At 42.4% G+C, this 22,273-nt stretch overlaps 1 long non-coding RNA gene across 1 annotated transcript in view; it reads right to left on the reverse strand.

Annotated features, from left to right (window-relative positions):
- The window catches only part of LOC110321149, an 80,727-nt gene that overhangs the window by 4,049 nt on the left and 54,405 nt on the right, over positions 1–22,273 (reverse strand). The window lies entirely within an intron of this gene.

A 22,273-nucleotide genomic window follows, 5' to 3' on the forward strand; every position in this document is an offset into this window, starting at 1 on the left:
CCCCCCCCCCCTTCTACTCAGTCAAGCTGCTTATTTTCTTCCTCCTGGCAGCTTCAGAGGAAACAGTTTAGGTAGCCTTGTCTTGCCAAGCCACTGAATCAAAGCGCAGTGCCTTGCAGAAGCACAAAATCAAGTCCTTACTCATCAAATGTGCTTCTTGTCCGGGCTTTTTCATGGGGACTCTGAAACGAGCTGCTTTCCTTGCCTCCTCCTGTTCTCTGGGAGAAGCAACATTTTAATATAGCACATACATGCAGCGTTCATTGAATTTATTCAAGAAGTGAGCTTACTTTTGGTGTATCTTATCAGACAAGTCTATGTTCTTAATCATTTAATCTTTTTTCTTTATTTACAAAGAAATACTACTACCAAGAGGTAGTGGCACATGCTTTTCATCCCAGCCCTTGTACTTGGGAGGCAGAAGCAGGAGGATCTCTATGAGTTTGAGGCCAGCATGGTCTACAGATCCAGTTCCAAAATAGCCAGAGCTACACAGAGAGACCCTGTCTTGAAAAAAAAAAAGAAAGAAAGAAAGAAAGAAAGAAATACTGTTAAACATTATCCGGTCTGTCTTAGTCAGGGTTTCTATTCCTAGATAAAACATCATGACCAAGAAGCAAGTTGGGGAGGAAAGGGTTTATTCAGTTTACACTTCCATATTGCTGTTCATCACCGAGGAAGTCAGAACTGGAACTCAAGCAGGTCAGGAAGCAGGAGCTGATGCAGAGGCCATGGAAGGATGTTTCTTACTGGCTTGCTTCCCCTGGCTTGCTCAGCTTGCTTACTTGTAGAACCCAAGACTACCAGCCCAGGGATGGTACCACCCACAAGAGGCCCTCAAACCCTTGATCACTAATTGAGAAAATGCCCCACAGTTAGATTTCATGGAGGCATTTCCCCAACTGAAGCTCCTTTCTCTGTGATGACTCCAGCCTGTGTCAAGTTGACACACAAAAACAGCCAGTACACAGTCCCATCCACCTTCTAAAACATACAGAAAGCATTCCCTTGATGACACACAGCTGTCTTTGGACTATGTGCTGACACCCACAAGGGCCCCAGATCGGAAGGACTGCTGTTCTCAGCATTAGCTCGTCCTGCACTGGTACCCCCTGCACCCTATCTCTGGCTTCATGTCTTCCTGTTCCTTTCTCTTCTCACTTGTTATTTCTGATTTGCCATGAGTTAGGAAATGACTTAAGTGTGTTTCCTAGAACAAGGGTCTAGACCAGCCTGTTCCTAGAACTCAGTGCCTGGTGTAACACTTTACAAGTGAACTTCATAAATGGCAGCACATGCTTGCTATTAGTTAGGATGCTTACAGCTATAAATAACTCATGAGAGCTTCAATATAGGAATATATTGCCCCCTAGTTCTCTCTCCTCCTCATGGTTGGCTTCATCCTCCAGGTAGTAGTAATATGACTTGACAGTCAGAGACACATCAGGGTTCCAAAAATGGAGAGATGGCAGCAACTGCTTTACCTCTTTCAAGGTAAAGGCAAGTGTTTCCCGGTTGACTACCTACTCCAGACCCGTGTTACCCTCTTCTAAACTCACCACTGGCTTGGAATCTAGGATTCTTGGGACCAGCCTAATTGGAATGCCCTTAAGAAAGAAAGAAGTGTGGACACTGGAAGTGAACCAGAGTGCTTGCTCGAAATGGGCTGTTCTCCTGCTGATCTCTAAAAATAGCTTCCCCAGCTTGGAAGCTGTGTCTGCAAGTGGCTCACATTTGGAGCAGATCACTTTTAGAAATGTCAAGAATTGTGGGAGATAAAATTGAATAGGTTCCGGGGACATTTAGTTGGCATAAACAGAGAACTGGAGACAAGGTTTGGTGTGGATCCTCTGTGACTATTATGGCACTTGAGTGAGTAGAGCAAAAGTCTGCACAGTGCATCTCTCTCTCTCTCTCTCTCTCTCTCTCTCTCTCTCTCTCTCTCNCACACACACACACACACACACACACACACACACACACACGTTCAAAACACAGTGGAAAGCGTGACAAATGTGGCCTTGAATTTTTATGCTGGCCCAGAATCCTTCCAACCGTTGTTGTTGTCAAGTGTGTCAAGCAGCAATGATGGCCCATCCAGTGTTTTCTTCTCAGGGAACATTACAAAGGTATTTCACAGATACTTCAGTGTTAAGTGACATCATAACACCTTATCTCCTTGGATTAAAATGAGTTGGAGTATGAAAGCCCCACCCCTCTCCACTAAGCTCAGTACACAAGGCACTAACTGGTCACACAAAGCAATGAAATGGACAAGGACTTATTTTTGGTACAATTTCCATCTGGTGAAACTGCGTGCACTTGCTACTGTATCCGCTTTCTCACAGAGCATATGCAGAATGTGGTTCTTGCTCATACCTGAAAGATTCGAGTGACCTAGTGTGGTACAAGGACATATTCCAGAAGGCAGACTGGCTCCAGAAAGCATCAGTTTCTCCTCCCACTCCAGAACCTTTGGAAACTGTCAGCACATCAAGCCGTGAGAGGCAATGCCAAGATGTCTCAGATTTCAAAAACCATAGCAGTTGATTTGATCAGAACAATTTACCCGAATGAAACTTCACCAAATACAGTTTGGCCAAGACCAAAGTATTTGTAGTTTAGTTTTAAACTTATTTTAAAGGCAATTTGTTCAACAGAACAATTATTACAAGTAATACTTACACAAAATGGGTAAACACATGTAGTTTCTTCTGTGTGCTAGTAGCTTTGAAGTTAATATAATTACACATTAATCATAATTAGAGATAGATATCATAGGGTAACTTTGTCATTTTCTGTGCATCGATTATTTAACTTGACTCTTACAATTGGCTCCCTTTGCCAGTTGTATATGTTTTCAGAAATTAGAAAAAAATTCATAAAATAACATTAAATACTTGGAATAACCTACATAATCAACATAAGTATACTAAAAAAAAACAGGAAACAAATTTTCTTAATATATTTTCTTATTCCTCTTTATTATTTAATTTTTCTTACCTTTCTTCTGGTAGATCAGTAATGCTATGCAGCATTGAGAAAATTGAAAATGGGCTAGGGAGTTGGTCAGTCAGTAAACTGGTACCTTGACATCACAAAGCCTGAGCTCAGGACCCCAAAGCCATGTACAAAGGACAGGAATAGGCCAGAGAGATGACTCATAGGTTAAGAAGCCTGGTGCCTAGTAATGTGAGTTCAAGTCCCAGAGCCAACTCTCAAAAGTTGTCCTCTGACATCCACATGAACTCCATGGCTTGGCAGATACATATGCACACGTGCATGTGTGTGCACATATACATGCCCCACATGTATGAACACAGGCACATACACATCACACACACACACACACACACACACACACACACACACAAGCAGAAAATAGAGCTGTGCAAAGAAAAATACACGATAAGTTACCCTAACTAGTTTACCTTGAAACTTTTTCTGGATCTTTATTTTTTAAATATTTATCTATTTTATTTATATAAGTACACTGTCGCTGTCTTCAGACACACAAGAGGGCATTGGATCTCATTACACATGGTTGTGAGCCACCATGTGTTGCTGGGTAATGAACTCAGGACCTTTGAAAGAGCAGTCAGTACTCTTAACCCCTGAGACATCTCTCCAGCCCCTGGATCTTTTTTAATGTTCACACACATGCATGTTCACACACATCTGAGCCCTACAAAATTGGAACATGTCATACTGCTTTCTAAGCTCCAACAGAAACTATCACATAAGGCTCTGACTTTTGATCTGTGAATAAATTCAACAAATATTCTGTTGGTTAGTAGAAGCCAATGCCAAGCTTAGTTGCAAGTAGTAGAAATCGCTGAGTTAGAGACACAGTGCTTCCCCATAGCTGATGATAGCCACTAATATTTTTAAGACTTAGTATCCATCAGTTTGGAATTTTAAGAATATGGTCCTATTGGGGAGTTTTCTGAGGCATGGTCTTGAGTTCCCCTTGCTTGTGACCCAAGGACTTGAGCAAATCACTGGGAGAGTAAAGCCATCCTTCCAATATCATTCTGTCTGCAGCATCTCATCAGTCATTTCCAAGCCATTTGCTCTGAGGCAGCCAACATCTGGATGTCCACATCAAGCCACACCACGGGTCTTCTTCCAAAAGAGGATTTCTGGTGACTTTCACAAATACAGTCAACCAAAGAAAAGCAAGAGAAGGTGGAACTGCATACATGGGATTCCCTGCTCCACGGTTAAAGATGGTTTGGGTCTAAAGTTAATTCAAAATGAAAACTCCAGAAAACACACACACACACTAAAACATTTGTTTTAGTTCCTTTGGAAGGAAACCTTTACCCCAGATTAGGAGAAGCCAAACCTCTACACATAAGTATTACACCCAGAGAGGAGGAGAGAGGAAGAGGAAGAGAGTAAATTGAAGTGTGTGTGTGTGGGGGGGGGGGATTTGAGAGAACACCCAGTCATGCCCTAGGAGTCTAAAGTTTTTATAACTGAGCTCTCCTGGAGTTAAGAAGGAATACTGCTGTTCCAAATTACCCGTCCTCAAAAAGCACGTACTAAGAGGAGATGTAAAAGACTTCCTGAATGAGTCTGGGAAAAAACGTTTTTTGTAGGTTTCCTCAGCGTGACAGAGAGTGCATCAGCCAAGCATGCTGGTGCAGGCCCGTAATAATCTCAGTTAGGTAGGAGGCTGAGGCAGGAGAATAGCAAGTTAAAAGTTTGCCTAGCCTACAGCAAAAATTCAAGGCCAGCCTGGCCAACTTAGTGACACTGGCTCAAAATAAAAGCTTGAAAGGGAGCTGGGGATGTGGCTCAACCATTGAGCATCTGCCTGCCTCATGTACAGCCTGAGGCTCAGTCACTAACCCTGACTAGAGGTGATGAGTGTGTGCCATACTCTTAAGATACTAACCACAAATAAAATGGTGTCCCATAGAAGCATTCTGGATCCAGGGCCTTGGATGGAGACTTAGGGAAAGATAATTGTGGGTAGGAAATGTTAATTTATCTCCTGCTCAGGAAAGCTTTGAAGAAATGAAATCCTAAGGAGGGTAAGATGAAGCAATAGGTCTGCTTCTCAAAATTAGTCAAGACTGAGAACCAGACAGACTCAAGGCCAGTGAACCTTTAAATAAACCAGAGCGGCATGAAGTCCCCTCAAAATGCATGCTATGTTCTTAGGGGTGGGGAAGGGGAGGTATGGTATCTGGGCTGCTCTGTGTGTAGCTTCATCGGTTAAAGGAGGAGGGAAAGCCCAGCAACTCAAGCAAAACCATAAGGTAGTGAAAATGCCTCGTCTATTTGCTTCCTATCCTTCTCCTACCCCAACTTCAAGGGATGTTCCACCCAGGTTTTCAAGGGATAAAAATCATGCTGTACTCCGGAGGCCCAGCCATGTGAGAGGAAGATTGCTTAGGATACAGTCCTAGAACTTGGAAATAGAGAAGTAAACACTCCAAGGAACAGAACCCAGTGGCTCTCAGGCAGACTCAGCATAGAAGGAAGAAAAATGACCTCATAGCCCTTCCTTCGCAAGCTCAGTTCTATTGTGAATAGGCTTTGAGCAACATCAGGGCCTGTCCCATTCAAAGACCTAGAGTGTTCTCATGTCTTTCAAACCAAGAGCTCCAAGCCTTATTTGGGATTACGTGTTTGCTCTCTAGTGTGAAGGAAGTTTTTATCAACGGTCCATCACCTTAGCCACTTAGCTACCTCATCTCGTGAAGGAAATTTCAAAATGGAAGCAGCCTTTCATGAGGCCACTAAGGTAGACGAGGCATATAAATATCCAAGTTTCCTGGTGACAAGCCTAGAACTTGAAGTGAATCCATGATGAGCACAGGGTCCCTAGCTCAGTGACCCTCTCTCTTCATCTCTCTTCCTTCTGCCTCAGACGCAGACATGTGAGATCTCTCCCTACGGTAACTTCTCAGTTCTGTGCTTTTGCCCACAAGGCCTCTTCCTCCTGTGGCTCAAGCCTGAATATGGTGGCACAGCCTTCCCACCCTAGGAGATCATCAGCCAGCTTCCAGAAACCTCATCCTGCTTCCTGTGAGAGTGGCTGGCTTACTGCTGCAATGGAGGGGCACTAAAGTCTTAAAAGTCACTGCTGCTGGATCACAATATAAGACAATCAGAAAAGGAAGTTGAGGATACATGAGACTTACTCCGAGGTACTCATTTATTGCCACCATTATAATCTAGCCCACATAAATACCACCCAAGTGAGTGGCTTCTCTTATGTCACAGCAAAAACAAAACAAAACAAAACGAAACAAAACAAAAAACCCAACCAACCAACCAAACAAACAAAAAAACTATAGCCCTTCCAGAAGTGCCAATGCTAACGGGGGTAGAAGACAGTATCAGAGAAGTCTTTTATTGAAATTATTTACAGATGTGATAAAACTAAGAACGCCCCAGTTGACTTTTTAAGCTTTTCTTGCTCTTATAAAATAATATTGGAATATATCAATACAGAGAAAAATATCTCATAAACATTATCCACACAAGTATGAAATATTGCTTACATATTTTCAGAGCAACAACTTCTTAATGAGAAGTAGTCTTTCTCTGCCCCCTTTTCCTTCCATCCTGAAGTCAGTCATTGTTTTGATAACCACAGTCAACTGAAAACACTCTGTCTGTCAAGTTGGTGAAAAACTTTGAGGAAAAAAGTTCTATTTTAAAACTGAATGACAGCACTATGCAGAGACATCCACTTCTGGAGGAATTTTTGTTCTTAACAGTGTGTGCAATGGTGTTTGAAAAAAGCATTTGGAACCAGGCATCGTGATACACACTTTTAATCCTGGCACTCTGGAACCCAAAGCAGGTGGATTTCTGTGAGTTTGTGACCGACATAGTCCACATAGTGAGTTCCAGGCCAACCAGGGCTACACAATTAGACTCTGTCTCAAACAAAAGTTATTTGAGGTCTGGAAGATTGGTCAGTGAGTAAAGGCTCTTGCCAATCAAGCCTGATGACCAGAATTTGATCCTTGGAATCTGAGTCGTGGAAAGAGGGAGTATTGATTTCATAAAGTTATCCTCCGACCATGGTACATGCTCTAAATAACAACAACAATAACAGCAAAACTGAAAACAAAACCATTTTGTCAGCACTTCCTCTCTTGCCTAACAACGTTCCCTGATGCTCGTCAAATGATTTCATTATTCTTTAGCATTCAAGTTAACAAACACATAACCAAAGTTTAGTGTCCATACAGAGCACAAGATTCTGAACTCAGAACTATTGCAGAGGGATGTGGGGAGTAACGGAGGCAGGCCACAAGTGACAGGAGGGTGCCAAGTCCTGTGGGAAGTTACAGAAAGAAGGGAACACAAGTATCTATCAGAAAGAACTGTAATCTACAATAATCCGAGGCTTACGCAAAGTAGATGTGGGGAGAGTTACTTAGGATAGTCACGAAGGATGAGAAGGATCGAAGGAAACCGTCCCTGGTTGTAGTGGCAATCTTGAAATTTGGTTCCTTTAAAAGACTCAGAAATATTATAAGAATATGTTTTTGTTTTACTCCCAGGCATGGGATACGGGGCTGCTTCAGACTGTCTACGGTGCCTGACCATGATTTGCCTGGTGATATGGCAGGGGTGTGGTTTTGCCAGATGCAGATAGTTTCTGCAGTTGTGTGACATTTGGAATTCTGGGGACTTTTCAGAAGGTATATAAATGCTAGGACCCCAAGAGGTGGGGGTTTGTTGGTTGTTAACAGTGAAAATTAAACTTGCCCCAAGGCACTGGATGCCTCTAATCAGCAGGAAGCAGGCTCACAACACTGTCTTCCCCTTTCCTTTCTATTCTTAAAACAAACAAACAAAAACAAAAAACAAAAAAAAACCCTCCTATTTAGTGTTAGGACATTGGATTGAAAGGGGAGAAAAGGGTCTGGTGAGATGGTTCAGCGGGTAAGAGCACTGACTGCTCTTCCGAAGGTCCTGAGTTCAAATCCCAGCAACCACATGGTGACTCACAACCAACCTACTGTCTGAACACAGCTACAGTGTACCCATTTATAATAATAAATAAATCTTTGGGCTGGAGCGATCAAAGCAACCAAAGGTCCTAAAATTCAATTCCCAACAATTATAATAATAAATAAATCTTTAAAAAAAGGACAAAGCAGAAAGAAAGAAAGAAAGAAAGAAAGAAAGAAAGAAAGAAAGAAAGAAAGAAAGAAAGAAAAGAAGAAAGAGTAGAAGAGGGGAGGAGAAGGTGGAAGAAAGAAGAACGGGCAAAGAAACAAACTGCCAGAGCATAAGGACATCGTATAACAATTTTTATTAAAAAGTATCCAAAATACTTAAATGTCATTTCCCCCAAAGACACAGCTCTTCTCATTGTGGTGAACTCGCCCAAAGTCCCCAACTTTTAGCCATTTTTATGGTTTCTTAATGTGAAAACAAAAGCTTAAGACCCCACCAGCCCAGGTCTTTGACTTCTGTGTCACAGACATCCTGTCTTCTCCCTTGACCCACATGAGATCAGGCATGTACTCAGCGTGAAAGTGGAGTTACACGGCTTCATTTACTCACTCGAATTCGACTTGGTGAGCGGCTGCTGAGTTCCAGGCACTGCCAACAAATTGAACTAGAGGGATGAATATAAGTCATCAGGAAAATGCCGATCAAAACCACAGCAGGATAGCATCTCGCGCCTGTTAAGCTGGCCTTCTATGTTTTAGAAAGACGAGCGTTGGCAAGGATATGGATTTATTGGATGCCATGTATAGTTCTAGTGGGAATGTACAATCGAGTGGCTTCTGTAAGAAATAGATGTAGGCTTCTCTAAACCATTAAACGTAGAGTTGCTTTGTTTTCAAGCTCTCTCACTTTTGTGTGTATATCCAAGAAGGGTGAAATCAGAGTCTAAAGAGGCTTACTCTCCCATTCTTCACAAAGCTACTAATAATAGCCCAAATAGCAGACAATCTAAATGTTAATCAAGAGAAAGAAACCTCAACATGAATGTACAATAGAATGCTATTGAACACACAAAGAAGGAAACCTTAGCACTTACAACAGCACGGGTGGATCTAGTGGTGTATGCCAGTGATAGAATTGCAAACACCTCACAGCTCTGTGGGAAGTATCTAAAATGTCAGACTCTAGGAAAAAAAAAAAAAAAACAACTAGAATGCCTGTTGGCAGGGGTTGGGGAGCAGAAATGGAACTGTTAGGGGTGTGAAGTACCTGTTATACAGAATAACAGTTCTAGAGATCTGGTAATCATCACAACACCGCAAACTTTATGATTCTTTACGATTCTGTGTCAGGAACTCAAGATCTGTCAAAGTTGTAGATCTATTATTTTTAGTTTAGAAGGTTAGAGTTTGCAGCAATCCACCCCCAAGCCCCACCTCCACCCCGTCTCAGTTGCATTCCTAGTGACGTAGGGAGGACCATGACCAAGACGACATCCAGAAGAGGATGTTTATTGGAGGCTTACAGCTTCAGAGGGTAAGCTCATGACTGTCATGGAGGTAGCATAGCACACAGGCAATATTGTCTCTAAGAGGAAGCAGAGGGGCGGGAGAATTAGGGGACAGAAGGAGAGAGAGAGAAGCCACGGGCTTTCGAAACCTCAAAACACCCCCCACCCCAGTGACACACCTCCTCCAATAAGGTCACAACTCCTACTCCTTCCCAAACAGTTCTACCAACTGGTAAGCAAGCATTCAAATATAGTAGCCAAAAATGGTCATTCTCATTCAAACCGCCACACTACCTTAGCATTCCACTGGGATTACAGGGAAGTACAAGGACCCCAGGAAAGTGCTCTTGATACAACTAAATAAGAAAAAGTGGAGTTAAATTTAGAAAGGGAAACAAATGCACAGTGTAAAAGATTAGAAATAGGCAAAGGAGTCAGAGACATTAAAAGAATGGGGAGACAGGCAGAAGAACTAGACTGCTGGAAAGAACAGGCCCCAGAGACACCACTGGAAGCAAGTCACCCACGACTCTCAGGCTCGTAATTTGCTGTGAACTCCAAATTAGCATGGTGTGTACATACTAATTTGATAGGAAAAACTGTTTTCTTCCTACAGATGGAGAAATACCCACTGTCTCCTTGCCAAAGTCACTGCTCCACGGGCTGTGCCTAGTCCCTGCGCAGCAGGTGTCATTTTTCTCTACCTGTTTTGGACCAAGCTCCAGTACATTTCTTAAAAGAGCAAGATGAAAGGCACAGGGTTCCATGGTTCCTAGTGTGTCTTTTCCTCTTCTCTAGATATGAGGAGAGGATGAATCTTTTAGTAAGGGGTGGGTGCTGGAGTAAATGGTCTCATCTTTAAAGGAAAACAGTTCTGGCTTAACAGGCATTGTCTTCATCCCTTCAGATTGAGATAGGCCAATCACACTCATGCAACGCACTTCGCGGGCATGCACACGATGATAGGAGCGTCCAGGAGAACATGGAAAAGGAGTTCCATCCTCTTGAATATCCTGCTAAGTCAGAGAAAAGCAGGTGCACTACTCAATGCGTTAGCCAGGGTCTCCTCTGCACACAGTGAGGCACTTGACATGTCTTTGGCTTTATTGAGCCTAAATCCTGTATTCTCCAACAACAGAGGTAGCCAAATACTTTGCCTGCAAATTAAGGGGAAAGGGGTAGCTGTATGGTAAGTAGTCCGTTTAGGATTTGTAAGCCAGTGCCTGCAGCTAATGGCAATCAAGCCAAGCCGTTATCTGTTTGGTCTTGGTTTTTTGCTTGTTTGTTTGTTTAGTTTTGTTTTTTGTTGTTGTTGTTTTTATTTGTTTGTATTAATCTCTTTTAGTTCTGTGGAAGTATAATTAACATAGCTATTTCAAAGCACCTGGCTTGGTGATTTTTAGGAAATTTATAGTTATGTAAAATTTGGTTTCTGTCATCTCCTAAAGATTCCTCGGTCCTTTTATATTCAATACCCATTCTTGCCCCATTCCCCCAACCACTGTTATAGTTTCTGTCTCTTACAGATTGTCTCTCCAGGAAATTTCATGTAAGTGGAGTCATATAATATGCAGAACTTGTGCGTTAGCATAAGAAGGCTCTTTGACATTGAATCAGTATCAGTGGCTCTTTTCTCTTTGTCGAGGAAGAGTAGCTAGTTGGTTGGTTGTTTTTGAGGTGTGTCTTAGATAGGGTTTCTCTTACTGAAGCAAAACGCCCTGACTGAAAAGTAAGTTGGGGAGGAAAGGGTTTACTCAGCTTACACTTCCACATTGCTGTTCATCACTGAAGGAAATCAGGACAGGGACTCAAACAGGTCCAGAACCCAGAGGCAGGAGCTGATGTAGAGGCGATGGAGGGGTGATACTTACCTGCTTGCTTCCCATGACTTGCTCAGGGCCACCAGGCCAGGGATGACACTACCCACAATGGGCTGGCCCCTCCCCCCATGTGTCACTAATTGAGAGAATGCCTTACAGCTGGATCTCCTGAAGGCATTTCCTCAACAAAGACTCCTTCCTCTCTGATGACTCTAGCCTGTGTCAAGTTGACACAAACCCAGCCAGTACAAGGAGGGTCTTCCATTTTTCAAAGTCTGAGCTGAGCTAAAGACTCCTCAGCGCTGAGAGTCTATCTAGGTAGGCGGAAGGCTTCTCTTTCATCTCAAAGACTCAAGTCATGTTGTCATTTGTCATGCCAACCCCCCCATCCCACCCCCACCCTTCAACTCCTAGAAATATACACTCCTAGACTTTGGTTGCAACTGGCTAAGACTTTGGAGGCAGTCTCCAGTTTGGAGGAGACATGGTGGTAGAAGAGAGCCATAAATATAGAAGGCTCTCAGTGTTGTGGCAAGGAAGAACAAGCAGGCCACCACCATCATCCAGGCCTTATTTCTTAAGGCAGGAAAACCACTTCCTCTCGGCTTCATTTCTACTGGAAATCAGTCCAGTTTGCTTGTGCAACAATTAAAATGTTTACCTGTGGTGGCAGAAAGGATCTTCTCAGCTGCTACACAGACAAGATTTAGTATAGCAAGTATTTTGGACTATCTGTTGTAAAACAGTATGTAAGACGGAGTAAAACAAAACCTAACAAAACCTTGGACTTTGTTCTTAAAGGCTTAGACATGTTCATTCTGGTGCTTAGAGTGGTATACTGGGATTCAGACTTCAATATATAATTTCATAGGGGGGGAAGTGGGGTGGAGGAAAGATGGGGTGGGATGGTTTTATTGCATCTTACATAAAAATATAAGACACAAATGCCGTGTGTGTGTTTGTGTGTGTGTGTGTGTATCTGTCTGTCTGTCTGTCCATCTGCCTCTGTGTGTGTGTGTGTGTGTGTGTGTGTGTGAAGTAGGCAAAGGCTTGAAAGAGAATGAGGTGAATTATTATGACCTCAGTGTCAGCCTGTATACATTACCAACTCTAAGAACTTTGAACTGCTTTTGTATTAGTGGCCCTTTAAGAAACTCTGACTAGATCCTATTATGACTCATTACCCATGACTTTGATGCCATTTCAGGCTTTGTCAACGTCTTCTGTAGTTATGAGCTGACAGGAGGCAAACTGGAAGGAAAAACATTTTTTGTAAATATATTCCGTAGGCTTTGTCTTAAACAAGTGGAGACGACATTCAACTAATATCTGCCTTCTTCACAGAATAGATTTGCTCACTGGCCCTGAGCAGTGAGCTGGAGATGTCTGTGCAGGTAGCAAGAGGCATTTATGACGACCATTCTCCAATTAATTAATTAATTAATTAAAAAACAAAAACCTCAAATGAACCAACAAGTCAAAAAAAAGTATAAATATAGACTGTTTCTTGCTGGTTGTGAAAATTAAAGACATGGCAGAGTGCCCTTGGATTTGACCCCATGGCTAACATTTATGGTAGAAGGCAGCCATAGGAATTAAGGTCACAATCTTTTAAGATGAGCAAAACAGCTTCCCAAATAACTATATTGAAGATAGAGTGGGCCAGAGCACCAGCAGGCCTCTCTGTAGAGGCAGAACACAGTTGTAATGGGGGGTTCTCAGGCCTCTCTGTAGAGGCAGAACACGGTTGTAATGGGGGGTTCTCAGGCTGTGTTTTCTCAGGTGGGAACAGCGGGATCTGGGAGGATTGCTGTGGTTCCCAGTCTCTTGTGAACCCAGACACCACTAGGGTACTGCTGGGAGTTAGGAATGGGTTCTCTGGTCCTTGCTTCCCCTCAGGGAGTCCATGAGCCAGGCAGGAAGGTGAAGGCTGAGCCCAGAAGGTGGGGGGGGGGGGGTGGGGGGTGGAGTGGAACCAGGTTTGGTGTGAGTGCCCAGAGCACAGAGGGGCTGGGAGAGAGGGGGCCTTCTTGGGGAGATTTAGGTGCAGTTCTTTATGACAAAGGCCTCCCCCGAAGTCCTTGCTTCTCTAAACTGTTTTCATTTGATGGTAAATGTGAATGTATACACCTTACTCAGGGTGAACCAGGGATTAAATACCTTTTTTGGGGGGGAGAAGGAGTGCCCAGGAAGGGATGCTCATTGGCTGAACACTGAAACCTATCTAGATACCGCAATAGCATGGAGAACTCCAGGTTTTTTGTGTTACTTTACTTTTTCGGGTAGAAGCAAGTGTCGGTGCTCAGAATCCCCCAGGCAAGGTTAAAGAAGGAGAAAACCTCCTAACAAGGAAGTCTCCCATTTTGTGCCTAGCTCAGGGACCGTCTGGTCATGGTGAACTTGGATCTTAGTAATTTTCCCACTGTTAGAGGGCTCATAGTCTGCTCAGGTGTGGGCCTCTCTACAATAAGAAAGACCCAGGTTGATAGCGTGTTTCATGCTTTCAGTGCCCCCCAAACATGAAGATATACAAAAATAGGATAATGAACATTGTGGTACATTCATTTTAAACTTTTCCACTAACTATATCACTATTTTTAGCCTATGTGCAAACCTATATTTTGTAAAATATAGAAGCAGATGAAATAGCAACTCACTGCCCATGACAGAGGCATGGCTTAAATGAAATGTCTTGATGAACATGTAGGGACAGTTAGAGAATTCCAGTGCCTCTGTGTCAACCTCCTCTGGGATCTTTATCTAAACCTAAGGAGCAAGATGGTAAGAAAGCCCCGCCTTCAGATCAGAGCCATAGAAAAGTCCTTGTGGTTTCCAAGAAGAACCAGTTAGCATTTATCCAGACGAACTGGGGAATTTTAACTTGGCAGAAATGAATTACTCATTAGTGTCTCTCCTTCAAATGGCAAAACAAATTTACCTACATATTAAGTGGGAACATCTCTACAGCCTTCTACTCTCAGGTTTCTATAGATAGCTATAGGAGTGTTGTGACTATGTGGTCTCATCCCATATCGTGGTCCACAGCACAGGGTTGCCCTCTTATGATCCCTCTGCTGTTCCCTCGGTGCTTACGTGCCTGCCCCTGCACATCTGCCCCTAGCAGATCTCTCCTGATTGGTAGTCACTCCAGATCGTCAGGCTCTGCAGCTTGTTTAGAGGAGATGGGGCCTGTTCAGGACAGTATGGCCAGAGACATGGCAGCTTGTTTTAATGTTTGTAATGAGCAATCTGTAACAGGAGGGCCTTGCAACAGCCAACCCTAGAAAAGCTTTGCAATCTGCCTCTGATTCTGCATTTCAGGCCTTGCTGGTGTCTAGTTTTCCATTGCTCAAGTTGGACATTGATAAGGAACTGACATATTAACATCATTAGCTGAATTCTGTCCTCTCTTCTCTGAATTTATATATTGAAACCCTAACCACCAGCCATGATAGGACTATATTTAGATTCAGGTCTCTAAGCAAAAATGAGTCATAAGAGTAGACTCCAGTGCAGAGGGAGAGAGGCACACACAGGCATGCAAAGGAAGACCAAGTTTATATCAGGGGGAGCAGGCCATCTCTCAGCCAAGGGAGAAGTCTTCAGAGAAACTGACCCTGTTGATACCTTGATATTGAGATTTTTGGCCTCTAGAATTGTGGGAAAATATATTTGTCATTTAAGCCATCACTTCTACAGCCCTGGCTGGCTAACACCCTACACAGGCAGCTTTCCTTCATAGTGTAGTATCCTGATGCTGTCTCGTGTCAGAAATTGGGACATCATGACATAGCTGCAGGCTCCGCACACCAAGCCTGTCTCAGGATAATTCTTTTTATTTCATCAGTAGGCAGTTGTTGCTAATGTACAGATTGCACTATCAAATCACAGAAGAAAAAAGGAAGAGATCCTTGAGCTTTGCAAAAAAGAAAAACTGCTTTGACACATGCAAGATAACTGATGACACCAAAGAAGAGAAGGTGGGAGGAAGAGAAAAAATGGATAAGGAGCGAGCTGGCTTAGCCACTGTTTTCTTGAATAATGATTGGTTTTTGTTTTTGTTTTTTGTTTTTTTAAGTGTAATACAGCCAGAAATGGTGGCACACACCTTTAATCCCAGCTGGCAGATGGTTCAGAACCATCTGTTCTCCTTAGCACTTAGCAAATTCCAGGACAGCCTGGGCTAAATAGACAGATCCTGTACAAAAAAAAAAAAAAAAAAAAAAGTCTAAATCATATATTAGCAAGATGAAACAAATATAACAAACTCCCACAAGTCTGACCTTTAAACCAACACACAAACAAGTAAGTAAAAGCCATCTACTCAGCACTTGGGAGGCAAAGGCAGGCAGATATCTGAGTTTGAGGCCAGCCTGTTCTACAGAGTTCCAGGATAGCCAGGGCTACACAGAGAAACCCTGTCTCAAAACAAAACAAAACAAAACATCTGAAGTGCTGGGTATTGATTGGTGCCACACACCTTTGATTCCAGCACTCAGGAGACAGAGGCAGATCAATTTTGTGAGTTCGAGGCCAGCTTGGTTTATAAAGTGAACTCCAGGACAGCCAGGGCTGTTACACAGAAAAACCCTGTCTCAAAATAAATAAATAAATATAAAAGATTAAAAATTTTTAAAGTTTAAGTCATTGTAGTACCTTCAGACCAAAACCATTATGGAAGATCACTGTGTACATGAAATTTTGAGTACATTAAGAAAGATATTAAAGAAAATATATTAAGAAAGTTCTTGCTTAGAATAAAGAAAATGGAATAAATCTTTGACTAATAAATAATAAACTATATTGTCCCTTATATAAATGTTGGTCAGACTAGCAAACACATACATGCTTTCACACACACACACACATACACACACACACACACACACACACACACGTACACGCTCAAAGCTGAATTGTTTCAGCAGATTGCTGGCTGGATAATAATAATGCAGATTGTCCATAGGCAGTAAATTCCTAACAAAATCCAAGATGAGTTGAATTACTCCCCACTGGTGTCAGCCCCTTCTTGAATAGAACTCCTTCATAGAAGAGAAGCCAGAACACCACAGAAATATGGGTGGAGCCAGGGACACACACAGCACAAGGAAGCTCTGAGGTTTCATATGTCCCCAGGGGAACTGTATTCTTTACTTCCTTCTCAGCAACAGATTCGTGCTAGCTTCTTAGAAGCAGTGGCAGTTCCTAAGAACACACTAATAGTAAAATGATTTCTTTACCAGTTCCTTGGTGTTAAAACAGAACACCCTTAGACTCACTCAGACTCCTTTGCAAAGTGAACTGTCTCCTACTAGAAAAAACACCATTCTTGTGTCTATATCGTGCCTGGTGGGTATGCTAAAACAGGATCTAACTGGCTCCTGGACCCTTACCCATGACCCAGAAACATCCCCTGTGGACTGATCCCAAAACAGGCCAGCAAGTCCAAACATGGCCTGCCTGAGCCCTATGGCCCTAGGGCAATGAGCTGACGTGTTAGCCCCAAGAACATGTGAGCAGAGACTGAAGCCAGGCAGAGGTTGCTCACCAGATTCCAGAAAACCTGACAGACTGGAAAGGTCGTCACAGCAGAGCATGACCAGGTGTCCATAAGCTGACCACTTAATGTCACCTGACTTTACCCCCCCTGGGGAACAGATCAGCAAGGACTTGAGCCACATGACTCACCTGCCCTGAGCTTTAATTAAAGCTTGCTGCAAGCTTGATAATGTGCCCAGGCAACCATGCCAGACATGCTGGAGTGCTGGCTCACTCCCAGGGCCACAGTTAAGACTTTTGTTGTATTGTTCCAGGTTTAGAACAGTGAATCAGACCATAATTGGCTTTGGAGGTTCTGTCTTGGTTGTTTGTGGGGTGGGAATCTTTGCTTGTGATATGCAGTGAGTGTGCCACATGTTTGTGTGCACTTTTAAGGCTAAGGCCCTTCCCCTCTCACCAGCCTGCTCTGAGCACAATAAGGAGGTTCGAATGGGCAGTTCAGAAGGGTGGGGACTCTAGATGTCCTTGATTAGCATGACCATTCATGTCCAGTCTTTCATTCATAAGACTTTTTTTTTTCTGATTCAAGGACCTATAAGTGCTTTAATAAAATAATCAAGTATTTAACTTGGTTCAGGGTTTAACTTTTTATTAATTTTATTTATTTAATGTATTTGTGCTCTGCTGCATATATATCTCCCTGTCTGAAGAGGGCATACTTAGATTCCCCTATAGATGGCTGTGAGCCACCATATGGTTGCTGGGAATTGAACTCATGACCTCTGGATGAGCAGCCAGTGCTCTTAGCCACTGAGCCATCTCACCAGCCCAGGATTTAACTTTGAAATCCATCTCATTCACAGCCTCTGTGATGCACCCACTCACCAGCCTACATATCAAAGAAGTCAACACCCTATTGCTGGTTTATTATGCACGCTATTGCAGAGCCAGTTTGGGGTGAGAATAGCAGAATCAGACCTCAAATCTAAGCCAAGATTTTAACGAACTCCAAGTATTAGGTTTTGAAGAAAACTTAGAGTCCATATTTTTACACAACCTGTAAAGACTCTTTAAAGTACTGTCATGGTATGGCCAGGTGCCTGTGGCTGGAACCTCATGACAACAAGTAGATGCATTTATTTACCCTAAAACTACTGAAATGTCAATGTCAAGTCCACATTTAAATTTTGTATAAACCGATTCTCTTTCTTTCGTAAAGAAACTCTTCATTGGAAACCTGTAAACTTCTGGCCTTGGGAAACCTGAGCAAGGAACAAAGGAACTATTCACAAGAACAGTGCCGGACACTTTCTCACCCTGACTTAACCTGCCTTCCAGCAAGCATGCCAGCAATGTGCTTTTGATAACATCCTGGCATTTCTGAGTTTGTGGATAGACTATTCTAATGGGCTATCTGAAAGTATTCCCTTTAAATTCTTCACATTACCCTTTTCATGCCATTTGTCTTGCTGTAATTTTACACACATTTTCATATTTTTGATTACTTGCTAACTTTCCACCCAAACTGAGAGGTACGAAAAGCTCATTTGACACCAAATTCTTTTTCACCTCTGCAGCTCCAGGTTCAGAACAGAGCCCAGCACACTGCACACGCTCATCAGATATCTGTAGACAGAATCAATTATGAACATGAAAAAAAAATTTAATGAGAACCAAAACATCAACGTGATGAGGAATGACATATTAGGCTATTATAAAGTACATTCTCTGATAATTATTGCTATTCAACAGTGAAATAGGCTGTCTTGAAATGCAAAGAATCATTATCAAAAGTACAGGCTCACTACCAGGCATGTTGAATAGGAACATGTTACAGTGTTCAGAGTTGAGCTAAGATACAGTGGAAATCTTGTTAAGTCTATGGCCATCAAAGCATAGCATTTATCTCTGTCACTGCTGATAACTTATATGGCTGTTGATATGGTGTATCTTTAATGTGGGAGAAGACATTAAGGAGAACTGGACAGTTTTTTGTTACATATTTATGTGCAATACTGGTGGGAACCAACAAAGTATGCAGAAAAGTGAGACTCATGTAAAACTGGGAATATTTCACAGTCCTTTCAGACAGGATGGAAAACCCACAATGTAAAGCACTTTGGGTAGCAAATGCCAACTAACAGGCCAAGCCTGTCAGACTATACCTGACTAGCTCACAAGCTGTGGTTGTTTGAATAAGAATGGCCTCTGTAAGCTCATGTATTTTCATGCATAGTCATTAGGGAATAGCACTACTTGAAAAGTATTAGGAGGTGTGATACCTGAGGAAATGTGTCACAGGGGTGGGGCTTTGAGGTTTTCAGAGCAGATAGAGCCCAAGTATCTCTCTATACCTAAGGGTTAGGATGTAGCTCTCAGTTACTGATCCAGTGAGTCTTAGGGTCTTACTGCTGTGAACAGACACCATGACCAAGGCAACTCTTCTAAGGACAGCATTTAATTGGGCCTGGCTTACAGGTTCAGAGGTTCAGTCAGTTATCATCAAGGCAGGGGCATGGCAGCGTCCAAGCAGGCATGGTGCAGGCAGAGTTGAGAGTTCTACATCTTCATCGGAAGGCTGCTAGGAGAAGACTGGCTTTCAGGCATCTAGAGGGCGTTAAAGCCCACTCCCACAGTGACACACCTACTCCAGCAAGGCCACACTTTCTAAGGGTGTCGTGTCCTAGGCCAAGCATATATAAGCCATCACACAGTGTCTACCTACATGCTGCCATCCACACCGTTAAGATGATAATAGACTCAATTTCTAAAACTGTAAGCAGCCCCCAACTGAATACTTTCTTTCATGAGAGTTGCCTTGGTTGGAGTGTCTCGTCACAGCAATACAACAGTAAGATACAGATGAAAATAATGTGGGTAGTTTCAAAGGATTGCAAAATAAAGAAATGTATGAGATACAGTGACCTACAGATCCTAAAACTCTTGCCATTTCTAAATTAATAAATAAATAAATCTTTTCCAATTCGTTAAATAACCTCCACAAAGCTATCTGTTTAAAGTACCTATAATACAAAAGGCTCCCCTAGACTCAGACTTGGTAGCAGTCATCAAGAGGGCCCTGATAATCCCCTGTAGCACAGTTCACAATAAAAGAAAATTCAGTATTATTTTTACAAAAAACAAACAAAAAAAATCATAAAAATTCACGTTGATAACGCAATTAAAAATTGCAAGATCTAGAACAGGAAAATACTTTCACATTAGTCATCTGCTGCTGCGTAACAAACTACTCCAAAGGGACCATTTCTTCCTTTGTGGTTCCTGCCACTCAGGAATTCTTGTAGGACATAGTGGGGAATGCTTCTTTGGGATCTCTGTTATTTAACAGCTAAGCTGGAAAATGAAGAAGAATTATTCAAGGTCTCATTAATATATTTGCTTGGCAATTGGTGCTGACTACCAGCCACTTTTTGTGAGCAAAGCTCACCTTGTGTGTTTGCTTATCCCTTGTATGTGTTCAGGATAACAGGATAGTTAATATTGACTGGCACTAGGAATACTGCCCTTGGATGTTAAGAATTGGCGGTTTTATTTGTACATCTAGAGCAATGGTCTATCCCCCTTGAGTGTGTCAGGCTGTTTTGCACAAAGATTGAGATTAATAGTACATGCCAGGTTTCAGTCTTAGGGCTTTAAGTTTTAGCTGCTTTGGCTGCATGCATAAAAAGATGTGTTTTGTGACCAGTATTCCAAAGGTCTTGGTTGCTTGTATGTGCTCCCATTGTTTACTGCTAGAGAGAATGAAAGTCTCATATCCTCTGAAGAAGGACTCCAGAGCCTGGGCTGGGACTCTGTCCAGGCAAGATGTCAAACAGGAAATCATAACCATGAACTAGAAACAAGGAAAGGTAGCAGAGGGTGACATCTCGGTGATGCCAAGAATACTTGACTTAGAATTCAAGGCAACACTGTCTAAGGTGGGAAGAGGCCACTGAAAAGTCGTCAAGCAGGGCACATGAACTGTGATGTGAGGACTAATGGGTACTGTCACACTATCTGGCACAGGAAATTATACCAGAGCAGTGCAATGACGTGGCACCTTAGGTGAACCAATGGCTTGAAGACATTAAGAACTCTAAGAACACAGACTTTCATGCTGCTCCGTGAAGCTATTTTCTTAGTTAGGCTGTCTATTGCTGTGATGAAACACCATGACCACAGAGCAACTGGGAGAAGGAAAGGTTTATTCGGCTTACACTTCTAGATCACTGCTTATCATCAAAGGAAGTCAGGACAGGAACACAAACAAGGCAGGAACCAGGAGGCAAGAGTTGACACAGAAGCCATAAAGGGGTGTTGCTTACTGGCTTGCTCATCATGGCTTGTTAAGCCTACTTTCACACAGAACCCAGGACCACCAGCCCAGGCATGGTATCACTCATAATGGGCTAGGCCCTCCTATATCAATCACTAATTAAGAAAATGCTCTATAGGTTTGTCTATAAGCTGATTTTATTGGGGTATTTCCTCCTCTGGAATTACTATAGTTTGTGTCAAGTTGACATAAATCTAACCAACACAGTTACCAGTTTGTGATAAGAAGAATAGAAAGATCTAGAAAAGAACCAAAACAGCGCACTTCAGATTGACCCTGGTATGTATGACTTTCTATGCTTAGAGTTCTCTATTCTTGGTTTTATTTACCAGTTCAGTCTACTAAAAACTGTCATTCTGATCAAATTGGCTAAACACTAACCTTCCAGATCAATGTGTATATTTCTTTCTACTTTTTAATATCCACAAGCAAGATGTTTTAGAGTTTATGCATTTGGTTTTGATGGAATGAGGCAACTCTTTCTACATTCTGTAGCCCAAGGTCACTTGGAACTCACTATATAGCAGGGATTCAGCCAAAAAAACTTTAGCATCCTCCTGCCACAACCTCCCAACTGCTAGAATTACAGGTATGAGCCACCATGCCCCCCCACTAAGAGAGCCTATTTTTATTTGTCTACATTTGGCTAAAGGTATTCTTCCCTTCTGTAAATTCATTGAGACCAACCCAAAACTTTCAAATCCAATCAAATGTTAAAGTCTATAAAGATTAATTAATTAGTTAGAACTTTCCTTGTCAACCTTCCCAGATCTAATTTACTCTCTTTATAGCAAATCCACACTTATACATTCTGAACTACTTGATACCATCATTATATGCCTCCTTGTCTTACTCATTTTTCTTTACTTCTTTACATTCTCCAGAGCAAACTTCAGATATCTCCTTCACTTAGTCAGTCAGAGTACTTGAATATGCTGGGTGGATGATATATTAATGACCACATGCAGTTTTAATTAAAGAATACAATGTATAGGACTCAGGAGATAGTTTAGTGGGTGAAGCGATTTCCATGCAAGTATGAAGCAGATCCCAGCACCTACATCAAAGCCAGGCCTGGCGGCATGTGTATATCACCTCAGTGCCAGAGCAGCAAGATGCTAGTTAGATGGCTAGCCTAAAGCTCCTGCCATGGCAGCTGGAAAGCCTAAGTTC

This window comes from Mus pahari, chromosome 5 (assembly GCF_900095145.1).
Source record: "Mus pahari chromosome 5, PAHARI_EIJ_v1.1, whole genome shotgun sequence".
NCBI classification, from domain to species: domain Eukaryota; kingdom Metazoa; phylum Chordata; class Mammalia; order Rodentia; family Muridae; genus Mus; species Mus pahari.